We start from the raw sequence: 19,750 nt of genomic DNA on the forward strand, positions 1-19,750 counted from the left end.
CTAAAATACATTCTTGATTAGCATTCCATGTTTAGGGTCTGTCATTTTATGCAGGGAAAATATTTGGACTCGCTATTTGGGTAACTTAGTTGCAATGTTTTATTACTATTCTTGTTTGTACTCATGTAGTAAAACCTGCAATTCCATATTTTTAAACTTTGGAGACTCTCCAATTAGTAACTGATTGCTAAGATAGAAATCACCTTCATTCTAACATGTTTACAAAAAATTATTAGTAACCTCTATAAATTATTTTGAAGATTATACAAAAGATGGTGGAGCTGTCTTTTCAATTGCATTGGGTATATCTGTAACCAACTTCATGTTGAACTCACAAGTATAAACAAAATGTTTGCAGTGCGTTAAAATATCACACTTTCAAGAAGTTTTACTTTTTTACTTCAATTTGACAAAAAAAGAGAGCTGATGGTCATTGAATGCTCTATGAAGCTTATACGAGGCGTAATACTGTACGTAGAATGGACGATGTCATAGAATAAACCATTCTGATATATTAGGTAACTTGCGTAGGCTTCCCAATTAATATTATAACATTTTCTGATATCACAAAACATGAAATATATTTTTCCGGAAAAAAAGTTTATATAATATAAAGTCTTATTGAATTAAAGTTGAACAATGTGACCTGATACGTAAAACAACTGCTGATGCAACAACCATTCTTAACCTGTTGAGGTATTATTGAAGTACATTTTATCTCAACATTGGCGACACTACCGAGCCTGAAACTGACAGATATATTAGCGTAATTAAAACGCCCAACCATAAAAATAAATGATTTCCCTCTTAAGCAATATTGCGAGACATTGAATAATTGTTACATAATTTCAGTCACATACAAACAAATCGTCAACATACAAATCGTTGGAAGTAATTTCTTTCAATATGGAAATAATAAACGGTTCTGTTCTGGCTTGAACCAGGCGGGGGAATGCATGACGGATACCTGGTCGCGGAGACTTGCCCTGGAGTGACAAGTTGGACCGGGTTATATGGGACTGCCTCTGGGCTTACCAATATACTAAACCAAAACCGCCTCACGGTTGGCCCCTGTGGATCTCTACTGCTACTGCATAAAATTTGGGGATATGGCACCCGCTGATCGGGCAGACGTTATGGGGCACGAGGACCCGGCCATTCTATTGATTCGCGAACTTGAGTTCTTGAGAACACATGACTGGATGTCGTATGGGGGCAACAGTTATGACTGCAGCAACGGATGAGGTTGTTTCAGCCTGGAAAACGGGGGAGGTTAGCGGTGACGCGGTTCTAAACTCTCAGCGTGTCGACCAACTCGCGAACAAGTGCGTTTTCAGAAGAACTTGAGCTGAGTTGTTGTTTGTGGAATGATATGAGGTATGAAGTATTTTATTTCTGGAATGTCAGTTTCCCAATGAATTTGACTATTTCTGACAAACCATGGAGCCTTTAAGATTCCCCTGAGGAGCTTATTTTGGAGAACTTGAAGCCGTTTAACTTGGTTGGGTGTAACAAACTTGAAGTAAACAGTAGATCCGTAGAGGAGTACGGACCGAATTAACATCTTGTAAAATATGCATTTGATGGAGATGGGACGTGTGCTAGAAGGGCAGATCAGAGAAGACAGCAGGTTTGCTTTCCTCGAACCTTTCTGGATTGCTTTCTAGATTTGGGAATGTCAACCGAATTGTCGGTCGAAGCGGAGACCTAGTGACCTGACGTTATCCAGCCATGGAATTATTGCGGTGTCGATCTTAACTTGCGAGACGCGCAGTGCGTAACGCTTCTTATGGAAAGTGATGGCCTGAGTTTTCAGGGAGTTGATTTGCAACCCCCAGAGATTGGAACACTTGACCGCATGATCGAGCTGCTTCTGTAAACGTTTATGAATTGTAACTTCGGACCTGGCGGCCGTGAATAAAGCAGTGTCGTCAGCGATGTCAATGTGTTCTTTTCTCGGCAGATCTGAAATAAAGAGGTTAAATAAGGCTGGGGCCAGCGGGGAGCCTTGATGTAGGCCAGCATCGATTTGCTTTAGATTGAAAAGTGTTTTCCTAATCTTGACCTGAAAATAGCTTTTTGTCTTTTCTATTTCTATTTCTATTTTAATACAACTTTTGTTAATTAAGCTTAATTATTCAATGTTATCTATTTTATAATCATATGTTATATATGTAACCAAACCAAACCAAACCGGTGAGACGCTTGTTGGTACAAGCTACTATTTATAGTTGATATTTTTATTCGTTTAATTTATTTTAAGTCTATAAGCCATTTGTGCGGATATATATTAAGTACAAGTATCGTTTTAAATAATAGACAATACACTACAAAGTTAGACTAAGACAATAGGCTATCATCAGGCCATCCGCGACAGCCATTTAAATAAAACTGTTTTTGAGTTAAAAGTTGCACTCAGTAATCAAGTACTCGTATGAATAAATTTAAAATTATTTAAAATAATAGTCCATGCTGTTACAATCGTTTCATCAATAGGAAGTCGAAAAAAGTTTAACGCTTATATCTAAAAGTGTTTAAATAGTTATAGATCAGTGAACTACTTAATATAAATTAAATTATATTCTAAAGGTAATTACACTATTCACTAAACTAATTAATTACTAGTAACCAACTCGTCAGCACATTAGCTTTGGAATATAGAAGAATAAATAAAAGAGATTTGGTTAATTGCAAAATTAAATTAATATTTATTATTTCAATGAATTTAATAAAATTTGTGAAGCCATACCCATATATAATACAACTGTCCCAGTTATATAGCAGCCACGAAATGAATTAAATTAACTAGTAAGTGTGGGTAATTTAAACAAATGCGAGTACAACATATTTTATATATTACAATGTTCCAGCATTTTACACTGCGCCGTCTGCCTTCACATATATTTAAAGTAATGATTATTACTGTGGTTACAGATTTTCCGAAAATGGTCCCGTTTTATGATATATAATTAATTTTCCCGCAGCTTATTTTAAATGAATAAAAAAACGTTATTACTTCGAATTTCGTAAAATATGTAAAAGAGAAAATTTATTTTGCAATTGTTTAAAATTATTGTTAGTACAAATATAATGAGTAATAAAAATATTTTCCTAAATTTAATTATATCTTCGAGTATCATTAATTATCTTAATTTTAGTTTCTGAATCGAGTATTAAACTAAATGAAATGAACAGAACAATAAGGTTTATCAATAAAGACGAAATGAAGGCAAAATAAAATTAATATCATTAAAAGCGTCAAAGTTGATATGAAATTAATTGAATTGTATGTGAAATATTAATTTACTTTTTATGAAAGTTCATATTCCATTATATAATATATGGAATAAAACATAAATTAATGTTTTGACATAATATTAAAGTATTTAAATTATGACTTCTGGTCGATTGCGGTTTAAGGTTTAAGGCCAAATCGCTTATATAGATTATCTAATTTGGCTTCCCCTTTGTGGTAGGCAGCGCCGTTCTGCTGGAACTGAATAGTGGTGGTTCCCGCAATGTCTTTTTTGAGAAGTGATGATTTTGATATCAACGACGTAACCATTCTAAAGAACTTTCAAATTCCTTAGTAGTTGATCAATAGAATGTTTCCGGATTTTTACATGTGATAGGAAACATAAAAAGTAGCTGCGTAGTAATGCTTTATCGAACAGTTTCAACATTTTTTTCATTGCTTGCCAGGCAAAAAGAATAGTTTTGTATAGTGTATTGTGACTAATACAAAAAATTATGGGTTAGTCCAGGAGGGCCATCCACGTTAATATCGAGCTGAATATTTATTACCATAAAATCTTGTTGAATATATACTAAGCTTAGCAGGATCTAGAATATTACCAGCCGTTAAAAATTGGTAGATCAAACTATTGCTATGGATATCAATCGAGGTCACTTGAACAAACTGAACCATGCATTGTTGCAAAAAAATGATTAATATTAGTCACTAAAAATGCAAATTCATCTTGCATGACAATACCACAGAAGAGTTGTGAAGGATATTTTATTATTGCAGCTCGAGTTTTTGCGATACTCAGCATACGCACCAGATATAATAACGTTTCGATTACCATATTTTAAGATCGATACAGCATGGATTGGATCGCTGCCAAACCAAGATCGTTATTTGAGATGGTATCGCCATATTGCTAGAAAGATAAAAAAGTTAAGTAACGTTATGGAAGCTTTATCAGAAAGGTGTAAAAAGACACTGTTAAAGCTGATAGATGTTCAAATTTATATGAATAAATTAGCTTTGAAAAACACAAAAAAAACGAAATTACCTTTTTCGCAACCCGTTATATTGGGAAGTATGTTCATAATTTATATTTATTATTTTTATCTTCTGATAATAAGATAATGATAATGAGTACTGATAAGAAGATAAAAATTATTTACTTTGATTTTATATTTTCTCAGGTTAAGTAAAGGATTTTAACAGGTTGGAAATATATCTTTTGATATATATATATATATATATATATATATATATATATATATATATATGTATATATATATATATATACATATATATATATATATATATATATATATATATATATATACATATATGTATATATATATATATATATATATATATATATATATATATATATATATATATATATATTCATGAATAAGTAATGAAAGGTATAATGCAGCTATATCAGTTAAAAAGTCTGATAGATTGAAAAATGGAATGGATTATTCAGATTCGGTGTTAATAAATAGAAAAATTTATTCAAATAATAAAAGTATAGATGCTTCACGAAGAAGATTAATGTTAATAGATAACTAAATTACGTCTGCTCTATATATTCACTCATTGGTAATTTAACATTGCACCTATACAATATCCGACCATTTTCTGTCTCTGAGGCTATTTTGTATTCGGACCGTTACACAGTCAGCTACAGATAATGTCCAAAAACTTTAGTCTGCTTTATTCAGAGAGTTTACGTTGGCAACTCGCCAGCCTGATAGGCCTCATTGATTCCCATTCTCTCGGGCTATCGGTGACCGATGATTATTGTAAGGGTTCTTTCTTTAAAGAAAATCAATTTAGGTATGGAATGAAATAAAAAACCTGTTGCGCTCTATGTGTATCTACGGCTATCCGAAAATTTTATTTTTCAAAAAAGTAACATTATAGGTTTCAAACATTTTTATATGTACTGTTAAAATGCATCATGGCAAATACGATGATTTAAATTAGAAATGAAAATAGTGAGATTGATACTAAATATTAGAATATTTAATTTAAATACGTTTAAAGTTATTCTTAATAATAATATATACTAGTGTTGGGAAGTATCGAATGAAAACAGTCCAAACAGTTGATAGTCGCAAAGCAGTCGAAACAATCGGTAGTCAAAAAACTAGCGACTGAAAATAGTAATTACTAAAGTAGTTGTTACAATTGCACGGTTCGACTGTTTTTTTTTAATTCGTGATGTCAGACGAAGATGTACGAATCCTTTCCTGTATAAATTGTGTGAGAGGAAAGGACGGAAATAATTGTCCGGGGCAGTTAATTTTATATGTGGTTATATTTTCCAACGGTATTACATCACATATAAATTTATGTAAGCATAAATTGGGTACATTTTTGTTAAGGTGGCGGCTAGGACGACAGAGCTAAAAAAATCAAAAATCAAGAATTAAAAATCAGTCTAATGAAACAAGTAGAACCAAAAGTAGTAACTAGAAGTACGACTGAAGCAGTCGATAGTAAATAGTAACAAAATCAGTCGGGCCGAAAATATCGATTGAAAGCAGTCGATAGTAAAAAGTAGTCAATTACAGTCGATAGTTCCCAACAGTAATATATACCATTTTCAGAATCAAACTATTTTTTTTCTTATCGATTTTTTTCGTCAAACGTTGGAGGGTGGATATGGAAGGGGCACCGAGTTTAATGTAAAACGGACTCAACTCGATTAACCTTTACACTAACGAATATTCTTTTAATTAACAGCACACATTGAAAACCGTCGTTTTTTAGAAATTTTAATTACAAACTTTAACACAAAAACCACTACATATTTATTCGCTGAAATACTCACCACCATTGACCATAATTTTGGTCAATCTTTTGGGAAACATGCTATGCCTTATCTCCTAACTCATGATAACTTCAAAGAATGATGTTAACGACCAATGGATATGCCATTTTAGTGTTTCAAGGTAAGCTTTAATCTATTAACGTGTGTATGAATGAGTATTGTCATCTAACAAACTTCAACCAAAGTAAATATTTGCATATGTTGCTCGTCTATAATCAGACCGCATAAACACATTTTTATAACATATTTATTAGATACACTTAGTACAATCTTAATTTACAGTTCATTTATTACTACTTTTCCTATGTACTTGGATTAATTAACAAGCAAGACCAGTGGGAGAAAATACATCAATATGTATTCCTCAATTATACAATTATAGTTATTTATTAATTATTAACTTATAGCTATAGTTTACCTTTATATAACTTTTTATAACACTTTATATAAGTTCATATGGTTTTGTTCGCTTCAATATCCTGACATCCTGCACGTTGTCTAGCAGTTGTATTGCTTCCACTTTAGTATGATTTAGTAATCTTCTTTCGTCTTTCAAGGCGAAATCTTGGATAACTTCGCAAATCCATTTGATTTCCAGGTCATCGGGCAGTTTTTCGTTGGTTACATAGCGATTGGCATTGGTAATCAATCGAAGAACCTTGTTTTGACAGCGTTGTTTAACTAGTTGATTTGAAATTTTAATGCAACCCCATATTTGTACCCCATAGATCCAAATTGGCTTTATAATTGTATTATAGATCAACCTCTTTGATTTTAGATCAATTTGAGAGTATCTTCCGACTAACGAGTATAGTTGTTTTATTTTGGTTCTAATGATATTGATATGAATTGATATATCTTTTGCCATAATAATTGTGTTGTCAGCAAAGGCTCTAAGAAGTGTTTCTTTTGTTGTTAGAATGTCAGCAGTGTAGAGCAGATATAAACACCAATAACATTAAATAATACTATCACAATTATATAGTAGCAACGCTAAGCATTTCAAAATAAATTTTTATACAAAACTTTGCTGAAAGATATATGTTAAAAAGAAGTATTATTACATAATAAATTACAATTATACAAGAATATTTTAAAACTCACAGGGATCCACGAAATTCATTTATGGGATGTTCCGTGGAAAACAGTATCAATATAATACAGGTTTTCAATAGAGTCTTAAGAAATACAGTAAGTACTCCCAGATACTACAAAACTGTGCTACTTACATCGAAAGCTTCAGATACCGACTGTCATTATTATGCTAATGTCGAAGTATTATAACTTTGAATAAAACCAGAGTAGGACACAGACTCAAATTAATCAAATCAGTTGATCTAGTGTATTTAATAGATAAACAGCAGTGTTAATATGCAAATATTATTCAACTGGAGACTAAGTTAGGATCAATGGGTGCCTTTAGATATACTACTTTAGATATTTTAGATCTATATTTAATCTGTTCTAAAGACAAATTTTAGGTTAGTCGATAACGACTAGTGAGAATGTAATAAATAATATTTTAAAAAATTGACAAAACTGACTTTAATCATATGATGTCCTTAGTGTTGAGCCAGTACCAATAACTTCTAATGAGTGGGCAAATTATCCTTATTGCCTCGGGACGCTTTTTATGTTCCGAGCAGAAATAATAAGATGTGAACCTGTGAAAGCACTGCTACGACGTTATTTAACTAATAAACTTGTTATTTAACTAATAAGTCTCTATCCCTCATTCCACACGCTTCAGCTGCAATTTATTTTTTAGGTTAAAAACATACAGAAAAACTTCCTGCAAAAGGAGCTTGTTAGACTCAAAATTGGACATCTTTACTTAGATGTATATAACGCTGTGTGCAATTCGTAAATGTAATGATGAGAAATTAAGGCTATTCTTTTTTGAACTAATTTAATTTACCGAAATCGTTCAATTATGACGATATAATATAACTTATCAAAGGAGGAAAGCAGGTTGGAGTTGATATGACGATTGTTTCGCTGCAACTTGAAGATATTTAAATGGAGTTCCTGCTTTGAATAATATATATAGTCCGAATTTCCATAGTCCGAAAAATACCTAGTCCAGATAGTGTAAATCAGATGATAATCAAAGGCAAATTGGCATACGTACAGACGATGATCACAAATAACTTAAGTAAACAACAGTAACTTGTACAGGCGACACACTTGGTCGTTATCCACGTACATCTATTTGATTGTTTCTTCAGGTTAAACTGCAGTTCTATCGTATAGGTAACACAAATTGTTCACCAAGAACGTGAGATGTGTGTTCTTTTTAATGTCAATATTGAAATGCCCATATAATAAATTAAAATAAAATCTTTCTATTCGGATACTGAACTGGGACTAGTTATTTAAGTTCCTGACTTTGTTCCATATGAAAACAATACAATGTAACAATTGTTCAGAATAAGATTACATAAATTGGCTCTTACATAAATACATAATTTTTTGAAAACAGCATCCATAATGAGAACCAAAAAGTTAGAATACTGTGTAGAACATTGATGAACTTTAATTGAGAGTGGAACAACACTTTCAAATATTTTGAAGGCTAGGGAATTGTCATACATGGATTATAAGGTGAAAGAAGACAAATATTTGGTTAAACGGACTACCTTTTAAAAGTCTTACCATAGTCGTATTCCTCTTTTTGCAATTACATAACGCGCTTTATGTCCCAGAATGCTTTAAGGTGGCACAAATAATTATGCTCAAAAAACCTGACAAACCTACAGAACAAGTTGAATCTTACAGGCCTATTTCGCTGCTACCTGCAATATCAAAACTATTTGAGAAACTAATATTTAAACGTGTTAAAAATTTGGTTATAATATCAGATTTCCAGTTTGGTTTTCGAAATCATCACTGAACAATCGTTCGAGTGCACAGAGAAACTGCGGCTATTGAAATATCTTGAGTTAAATATCTTGGCATCTATCTACGTAGATTAACGGTAGATTAAATTGGAAACATCATGTTAGACAAAAAGCAAAACACATTAGAACCAAAATAAAACAACTATACTGCATAGTCGGAAGATACTCTCAACTTGATCTAAAATCAAAGAGATTGATTTATCAGACAATCATAAAGACAATTTGGACCTATGGGGTGCCAATATGGGGTTGCGCTAAAAATTCAAATCAACTAGTACCCAACGCCATCAAAACAATATTCTTCGATTAATTACCAATGCCTATCGCTACGTAACCAAGAAAGAACAACGATCGAACTGCACGATGACTTGGAAGTCAAATGGATTTGAGAAGTTATCCAAGATTTCACCTTAAAACACGAAAGAAAATTACCAAATCAAACTAACGTGGAAGCAATACAACTGCTGAACAGCGCACAGGAGATTGAAGCGAACAAAACCATACAAACTTATATAAAGTGTATATCTTTAGTGTAAACTGTAGCTTAAGTTATTATAATTTTATAATTGAGGAATTGGTTGTGAATTAATCCAAGTACAAATGAAATGTAATAATAAATTAATTTATAATTAACATTGTACAGCATATCTAATGAAAATGTCACCAAAAAAAACATAACGCGCTTTTTAGAATAAATATTGTAATTAAAAAACTATTTTAAATCCGGAGGCGATGACATTTTTTTATAAAAGTATCGACACAGCGACATCTAGGTGTCCGAATTATACTCTCCACATGCCCTGATCTGCACCTAATTAACACTTAATTACGACTCTAATTATAACTTACGGTATAAGGGGGTGCGGTAGTTAGCGGCATGTAGAGGGGGGCGTGGAGATTTACGACTGTCGGAAAACATTTAATTTAAAATGCATCTAAATTCTGTAACCAATTTTCATATTTAGTCGCGTATATTATACTCTTTTTAATTAATACGAAACTATGGGCTGAATATACGCTTCCGGAAAATGAGTTATCCGTTGTTCAATGTGGTCACTTTTTAACCGAATATGTAACCGCTATACTAATCATCATTTTAAAAATATTTAAATGCAAACGTAACGTAAATTGTAGGGAACAAAATCGGTCCGTTTTATTGCGATACATAAATAACCATATAACGGGTTTATTTAAATTACTGACACTTACAAGTTAATGTAATTGTTCTGTGACGCTTGCAATAGAGATAAAATGTATACCATATGGCATTATATTATATATATCTATAATAATATATATATATACTTATATATATATATATATATATATAAGTATATATATATAAAATTATATATATATATATATATATATATATATATATAAATATATATATATATATATATATATATATATATATATATATATATATATATATATATATATATATATATATATATATATATATATATATATATATATATATATATATATATATATATATATATATATATATATATATATATATATATATATTTATATATATATATAGATAGATATAAATGAGATAATATAGTGGTGTTTACATTATGTGACCGTTATTTATTCGCAATATAAAAAATGTAGAAAATACAAAATAGATAAAACGGATGGCAGCGGTGTTACCTGGAGACGAGGCTTGGGCAGTCGATGGTGGCGCGTCTAAACCAAACTATGGTCGGTTACTGAATGATCGAAATACCCTTGAATAACATCCCAAATAAAGGTCTCGGGGTTGCCTGTTATTCGTTATCGTGTTCTAGTTGTGGCTACTGGCCCGCGTTCAACACCTGAGATTATATTTTTGGATATTTTGTTGACCGTTATCCACGATGAAAATTCGACATGCCTCAAGGTCGCTACAATACTCCTCTGCCAGAATTTTACATACAAATATTTTAATCAACAAAAAAAATATGATGCATGTAAAGAGTTCGACGCTGAGGGAGGTGCGCTGGTTCGATGACGTGGTAGCTTATTTTCTTCGATGACGAGACGTTGGCAATTCTGGTACCTTGGCAAAGATATGACGAGTCTACGGTGACTGCAATCAGTCCCAGCTTTGGAGCTGCTCTGTGACTAATTCGTAGTCAAATACGTTACGGTAATTCAGAAAAAAACAAATAACGACAGTACCCGACCGAAGCTGTTCAAAGCCTTTCAAATCAAAATGTCTGCCAATGTGACGAAGACGGAGAGCGAGGGAAGACATTATGATTTAAACATAGTGCCGAAAGAAATGTTTAGTGGAGATGCTAATGATTAAATACTGATGGTAAAATCTCTAAGAGTTCAAAATATTTTGAAAGAAATAAAATTTGGACAAAGGAATAAAAAAATATGAAATGGAAATAATGAAATGCAATTTAAGGTTCATTGTTCCAGCACTAAAATACAATTTAATGAGGAACAAATGTTTGAAAGAATGTGATTCTGAACGAACAAAAGTAAAATCGAAAAAGAATCGTATTTAAAATAATGAAAATGTTGAAACAAAAAGTATAACGGCCACGTAAAATACACTATGTTGCACGTACCCTCCATTCACGAGTCCAAACCCAATTTTGCGAAAGATCACGTCGGGGTCACCACTTTAGAGTATATGATATGGCTCGGTGAATGGAGGTAAAACGAAATGAAACAGTGGTGTTTACATTATGTGACCGTTATTTATTGGCAAGATAAAAAAATATAGAAAATACAAAATAGATAAAACTGATGGCAGCGGTGTTACCTGGAGACGAGGCTTGGGCAGTCGATGGTGGCACGTCTAAACCAGACGATGGTCGGTTACTGAATGATGGAAATACCCTTCAATAACATCCCAAATAATCGTCTCGGGATTGGCAGTTATTCGCAATCGTGTTCTAGTTGTCGCTGTTGGCACCCCGCCCGTGTTCAACATCTGGGGATTATTGACCGTTATTCCACGATGTAGAAATATATATATATATATATATATATATATATATATATATATATATATATATATATATATCCGATCGATTATCGATTCATTTTCGGACGTTTAGGAATTGTGTGCGTAATAAGATGACGCCGTGTCTGGTGAGTACACTGGATGCGACAGAACCTATTCGATCTGCAAAAGTGTATTCTTCACAACTTTTCCAAAAAGATGATTTTGCGTTTGCTACGCGTTTTTACTGACTTTCTTGCGCAACAATCATCTTCAGTAGGAGTTTAATTTGGTGTTGTCAAATCATAATACACTACACCTTGCTAATCCTATCATTTCCTCATTAAGACATTTTGGTCATTAATATTCCACGCCGGTGTTGATGCGGACATTATTAGTGAGCTTGGGTTGTCGGAGTATTTTTTATTTTTCACTTTTCATTGCCAGTCACAAAAGACAAGAGAAAATTGTTCTTTTTGCTTGGCAAGCAATAAAACCGAGTTGTTGAAACGATTCGAAATGGTATTTTAAGTCAAGTCGCATGATAGTACTTTTCTCTCCTTTTGGACTTTTTACGGCGCATATAAATGCCTGGGAATTGCTAATTCATCAACTCTTAAGCTGCTTAAATGCTCTGCTTCGTTGATCTGGGTTTTCCATAAGCCCAACAATTTGTTGCTTTCAAACTTTTTTCACCTCCAGTCTATATTTTGTTATTAACAACAAAATAACAGAACATTGTAATTCGTTGAAATCAGAGCCGACAATTGGGATATGACGAAGCTGCATATATAGGCTTCAGTATAACATTTCTTCAAATCATTTAACACAAGTAATGAATGTGGAAAATGAAATTGAGCGTTCAATTATTAGCGTCTATATACACTGAATAACTTAAAAACACTATATTTTGCAGAAATTGAATATTAAAAGGTTATTCATTGGGATTCCGACAACCATATTTTTTCTGGAAAACTGCTAATGGATTTCATTTAAACGTTTCACTGTGAAGCTTTAGTATGCAAACTTTCAAATCTGCAAAATTATTTTTTATATAAATATTACATTTAATGAGAACAAAAAAGTCTACGATATAATAAAGTGTATGTGTCTTTAGGAAGAATAAACAATTTTTTCCTTAATTTACATTAGCTTTTCTGCGAATTTCCAAGAGTTTCTTTTATAATTTAAACTTTTTATGACAAGCGTTTTATCTTAAAAACAAGTTACATCGACAAGCAATCTCTCTGAAGACGTCCAGTTAAAATTTCATGTCAATCCGATAAAAATTGATTGGGTTATGTTGTCGATTTGAAAAATAAAGTCTATTAATATTTATACCTTTGCTCAGTTGCTTTTCTGGCGAAATTTCGTATTTTGATACTGGTTTTCGAATATGAAATGATTTATCCTGTATCCATATATCTCTACCAGTGAGTCTAATAGCAAAAGTAAGATGCCTGTTTATCTCATAAGCATGACCGTAAATTACAGGACTACTTTAATAAAAAGTAATTAAAACATTTTTGTAAACCTCAATTTTTGACAGTATAGTAAAAATAGATAATAAGTTGTTAGGTTATAAAAATAAAAAATAGGAAAGATGAATTTGTAAATGATATAATTACTCTATAGACTAATGCTATTTATTATTGTGTATTGTGATTTGTGTAGTAATTGTATATTTTGTTGCTAAAAAGCAGAGATACTTCTAAATCTTTCTTTTTATATTGTTTTTTTTAACATTATTTGCAACGATATCAATAATTCAACAGTATTAATATTCAACTTAATTAAAAAAGTTTCGTATATGTTTCCATTATAATCCAAACTCTCCATATATTTGAATTATTTTCCCATTACCGCAAATCAATTGGAATATAATACTATTAGTATGTTAACTTTTTTTGTTCTAATAATTTTTTTTGTTTTAGTGAATATTATACAAATTCAAATATACAACTTGCAATATTGTATACATACTATATACTTTCTTTAAGTGATATTTTATGGATCTCATTTCTTTGAATTCTATTTTAATCTCTTGAGGTTTTACAAAATCGGGTAGTAACTACTTCTTCGAAATACTGTAAATGGCTGTTGACAAATATAGAACTCCCGAGACATCTCTATTTAAAGATTAATTTTATGTACGTACTATAGATCTCTAATTAACACTTCATTACTAGAGTAATTAGAATATATGCCAGATGTTAGTTTGTGTCTTATCATAAGCTATGTGAAAAGACGATATGTAGAAAATTAACGAAAAAAGGTTATTTAATTTAAAATGTTATAGGTTTTATATAAACATGTATATATAAACTATATAACTATATAAACATACAAACTATATATAAAATGTATCTACTTGTTGCTGTTACGATAGATTAAGTCGTAGTTTATCATTCCAAATCAAACCTTTCTAGTTATACAAATATAGTGCAAAAATTATTATATGAGTTATTTATTATAATTTATTATTTATTTAAACTTACTCTTGGAATAATTAGTTTACTATTCTGTAATTTAATTTATATAAACAAACTTGGCAAAATTAGTTTTTTTTTATTCAACATAATTCCCTTCAAGGGTGATACACTGATTATAGCAACCCTCCAAGTTTTCGATACTATTATGTAGTACGATTTGTCTTTGGTTCAAAATAGGCGAAAATTTCTTCCCAGCGAGCATACTTTTGAGATCTGAGAACAGGAAATAGTCACTGGGGGCAGATCTAGAGAATACGGTGAATGGATGGATTTTTGCCATCGTTTTCACTGACTTGTGATACGGTGCATAGCCAATGAAAATTATTCCATGCGCATCCCAAAATACAGACGCCATAATCTTGCCAGCCGTATATATATATATATATATTTATATATATATATATATATATATATATACAATATTTGTTATACGATTTTAGATAATTATTTAATCTATCAATTGATTCAAATTTTTGTTGTCTGAAATAATGCAGACTATGGTTTGGATACTTGAAATATCATGATTTTTATATTGAGTACAAAAGAAGACGACGGTTTAGATGACGGTCAACTAAATAGCAGAAAATCCCTAAAACCCCTCCTGAAAATGATTTTTAGCCCCTAAATAAAGTATATAATAAATAATACAGTCCCACTCCATGTACCCTCTTCACCAACCATTATGTTTTTTGAATATCATATATTATCCCATTCTTAACATATATGTTCCTCAATTTTCTATTTGATTTTATTCATTTTAGGAAATTTAAATGATACTAAAAAATTGGAAATAGTAGCCGGCTATGGAAGATACTTATGACTTTTTAAAGCTTTAGTCTTTAGTTTTAGAGAGATTAATGATATTTTATATTTTCTATATTCTATATAGACATTTCTATATTCTATATTTCTATATTCCACAATGTCTATTTTTTAAGATAGAAAAAATATTTGTTATTTTAGTCTAATATTTGAATACTTTTATTTTTTCTTAAGAATATCGGTATAGTTTTTAAAAAATATCGATATTTTTTATACTTGTTGCAAAAAATATATATTTCTATTTTAAGATATTTATTTTTATATATATTTTAAAGTCTCCTTTTACCAACTATGGGTTTATCTGGACTGAGCCTCCGAACCACGGTCCTCAGCATTAAGCCCCCAGCGACTGGCGAGTGACCAACTTTAGAAATCATCCCAGAAGGCATCCGGTCTTACCCAGCCTGGTTACTAGCGTAACTGGGATCATTTTCCTTGTCGGATTTTATACTCTTGCCCAGAACATTCACAAATATTAAACAATTACAAACATAAATTTACGACCATGCCCCAGCAGGATTCGAACCCGCGGCTATCGCAAAAGTAGGAGGACCGTCCCATCGCCTTTATCACTGCGGCACCAAGCTGGCTAGGATATTTATTTTGAATATCAGTATATCACAATATATGAATTACATAAGCGGTAGGAAGGAAAAATCTAAGTTGATAATAGATTATTACAGTGCTTTTTAAATATTTTTTGTCATAAAATATTATAATATTGTCAACTTTGTTCTCTTTTGAACTTACCTTTGTTATCCTAGTTTTAATTTATTTGTTCCTATAGGTTAAATTATTGTATGTTTAGAAGGTCATTGAAGGTCTTTTAAAAAATAAAAATATTTTGTAAAGATTTTAGTTTTTACAAAACATATACCCTTAACCACGTTTCTGACATGTTCTTAAAACATTTCAACGGCGATAATATTTGTTAGTATGTAAAATAAGAATTGTATAGTCAGGTTATTTTTTATTAAATACGAGTCCGGATGACCGATCCATTGTTCTGCTGTCAATAAGACATTAAGATTGATCGAAGCGTGTCCGTCCAACTATGAAAGCAGGTAAAGAACGATTCAAAACTAGCAAAAGTGTTAAGCTACTTGTTTGATTTAAAATCAGCTTGTGGAATTAAGATATATTTGAGATTTTATACAGATTTCATTCATTACTTTTTCGTTAATGGTTTTCGTAACTTGCACCTCATTTAATATTAGTTTAATCCATTGTACATTTAGTTTCTTCCTTTTTTCCTTTAGTACATTTAGTCCTCACCACTGCTAGACAGTAATCAAAGCTAGTGTAAACCATAGAGTTCAAATTATTTTAATTGGATTAAATGTACAAATAAGATAAAACATAAGCACCCCACCTCGTCTTTGTTACAGAGCTTGCTTGTTTGTTGATACCCAGTTTATTTGTTTATTACATAGTTATACACAGTTTTTCTAGTCAGGCCCGTTTTCCAAAAATAACAAATATATCTAGCCTTCACTGATTTGGGAAAGGTATTTAACAGACCAAGAAGATAAACACGTTAGTATTCGTTATAATGTCTGTCTACTGATCAAATGTCTTCTTCAGTATTTAAAATTCCAACTCGTCACTACAGTAGGGATACCACTGCACAGTTTAACTAACTTTTTAGTATGTTTTAATATAGAAATTACGAACATTACACTAAACAATTCTACTTTAGTAATAAGTAAAATAATAGAAAATATATCAAATAAGTGGAACTGCAATATATATTTATAAGCGCTCCGGTGAGTTACACATTTATATTCAGTATTATACCCACATATGTACTTCATATTGATTCGAATACAACTCTAATAATACGCTTATTTGAAACAAAATTCCGTGACTGAATTTGACTTCTACCAAGACATTGGCTGCAGGAACATCTCAGCAAGTTTTATGTGCAGATACTTAAACTATATTACCCGAGTTGGGCAAGTGATTTTGAAACTGATACATACAATAGCGGCAATAAAAAGATAAATTCAAAACAGGATCTAAATGTTTGAAAGCAATTGTAATTCTGGAAAGTTTTCTAATATACATATATATATATATATATTTATATATATATATATATATATATATATATATATATATATATATATATATATATATATATATATATATATATATATATATATATATATATATATATATATATATATATATATATAACAACTTTTATATCAATTTATTGGAATCCCTCTACAGAAAATATTATAGATGTTAGTAACATCTATAACAGATAGTTAGTAGTTAACAAAATAAAGTCTACTAGCATTTGAGCAGCATATGGATTCCACAGCTCATTGCTGATCATATTAAAGGAACTTCTCTATGGCGAGTAAAAGAGAGGAGAGTTAGGTAACAGATCCCAGTAAAGCTTTTCAATACATTTTTATTTTAGCTTGGCTATATAACCATCAAGTTGTTACCTCGGCGTTTATGTTTTGCTGCACATATTATTAGGTGCATGCACGTATTTTGATCAACGATATCTATTGTTAAAAATGGAAAGTGTTAATGTAAACAACTACTAAGTGGCATAATCTGACCATTAAATTCGATGGCTCTGACATTTTTCCACATCAAATAACTGTCATCTATTTGATGTTATAGAATTATTCAGTGTATACAAACGCTAAATATAGAATAGTATCTCAAACATGTAATAAAACAAAGTTGCATTTTTGAAATTAATTACTTTTGAAAGTCTGCAGATCTGCTACCGATGTACATCAAACAACTTTAAAAATGTATGGCGAAGGCTGTAATTAAGCAATGACTTGTAAAACAATAAAACAATTGATGTTGTCATCCATAGCTTTTATTATAGCATAACTCTATCAAATTGTTACTTGGTAAATATAAATGAAATGTTTAATTGCGTTTTATGTAATTTACTTTTTTGGAAATAGGCCTTCAAAAAGATGTACTATGGATCAGATTCCTAATCAATATGTCCACATAATATTATGCGTTCCTTCCTATCATTGCACATTTAATCCAATCGATATAATATCGGGTTCGTCATCTACAATAACACCTTTATTTTGGATGAACTCCATATATATACAAAGTTGATAAATTTCGGAATCATGAACAAGTGTTAGATATATTAACAGTTTAGGTATTAGTTTGAATAATTACTCGGAAATTGACAGTGGCTGAATTAAACTTTTGGGATGTGAGATTATGAGTGTATGTTGAAAATTACTAACACAAGGTGATGAGGTTGAAACAACAAAAGGTCAGTATATAATTAATATAGAATAACTGTAGAAAATTGTACTGTAGATATTGAAAGATGTGCGTGCATAGATATGTGTGAAATATGCATGGGCACTTAGAATTTTAATTATTTTGCAGATATGGCAAATACATTAGGGAGAAAGCAGTAATTAATTTTATCAAGAAAATGTATAGTAAATATATATAAATATACAGATACTAATAGAAGAAGCTAAGGAGAGAAGTAGAGAGGTCAAAATGACTTGACAAGAAATACAGTAAGGAAGGAAACAGGAACTAAATGTTAAAAGGTAAATATGCTCTCCAATTCTCTACAATTGTTAATTAGGTGAATTCGACCTCTAGGGGTTACCTCAAGTGTTATGAGTCAAAATAAATTACAGCTCAAATTTAACGCGGCGTCATAAAATTTGCTGACGTGCATTGGCTATTTTATTGGATAGAAACCTACAATTGTTGATTCCTGGGGCTTCTACTAAATTCTCGGTTACTGAGGGGTTCGTTAATGAATTTAAATATAAATTAATAATAAAAAAAATAAGAAAATAAATAAGTTAATAAGAAAGTAAAAGCGCCGCCAAACACAAAATTTATTGAACAATATATTACATAACCGGCGTAATACAACTTTGCATAAACACATATTTTTTGCAGTGTGACCATATAAATACAAATCATAGTTTAATCGTTACAAAATTCCACCATTCGCAACGGAAACATCTCGAATACCATCGAAAGCCAACCGTTGCAGTATCTCGGCAAAAACTGACAAAACTAATCCATTGATACCGAACCGTAGCCCTTTGAAGTTCAGCTTTTTGCGGTATTGGAATCTGGTCTGCTACATTTATTCAGGAGTGAACAGGCGAAAACGTATCTGCAGCATTTGAAATCGACTAGCAAAAAAGCCGAACATAAATTGATCGATGACAAATTGAGGTCTGGGTTGTTTGAAAGCTTTGCTCTTTTTCCGTCGGAATTGCGTGCCATAGCTAAACGGAATGACATATTCGTGCGTCTGAGTAATCAGGCAGTTTGTCGTGTTAGTATTTCAATTGATGGTAATGTTCGACTCGCAGACGGACGCAAATATCTCAGATTAATCTCGTTATTTGTTTAACACTGAAATGTGGTTAACAATGACGATAATAGGTACACTAATGAGATCTGGATCGAGATATGAGAATACAATAGGCACTGACCCTTCGTACAAGGATCACGACAACT

This window comes from Rhynchophorus ferrugineus, unplaced genomic scaffold (assembly GCF_030347505.1).
Source record: "Rhynchophorus ferrugineus isolate W39M unplaced genomic scaffold, kcgeb_rfMv2 rfM1, whole genome shotgun sequence".
NCBI classification, from domain to species: Eukaryota; Metazoa; Arthropoda; class Insecta; order Coleoptera; family Curculionidae; genus Rhynchophorus; species Rhynchophorus ferrugineus.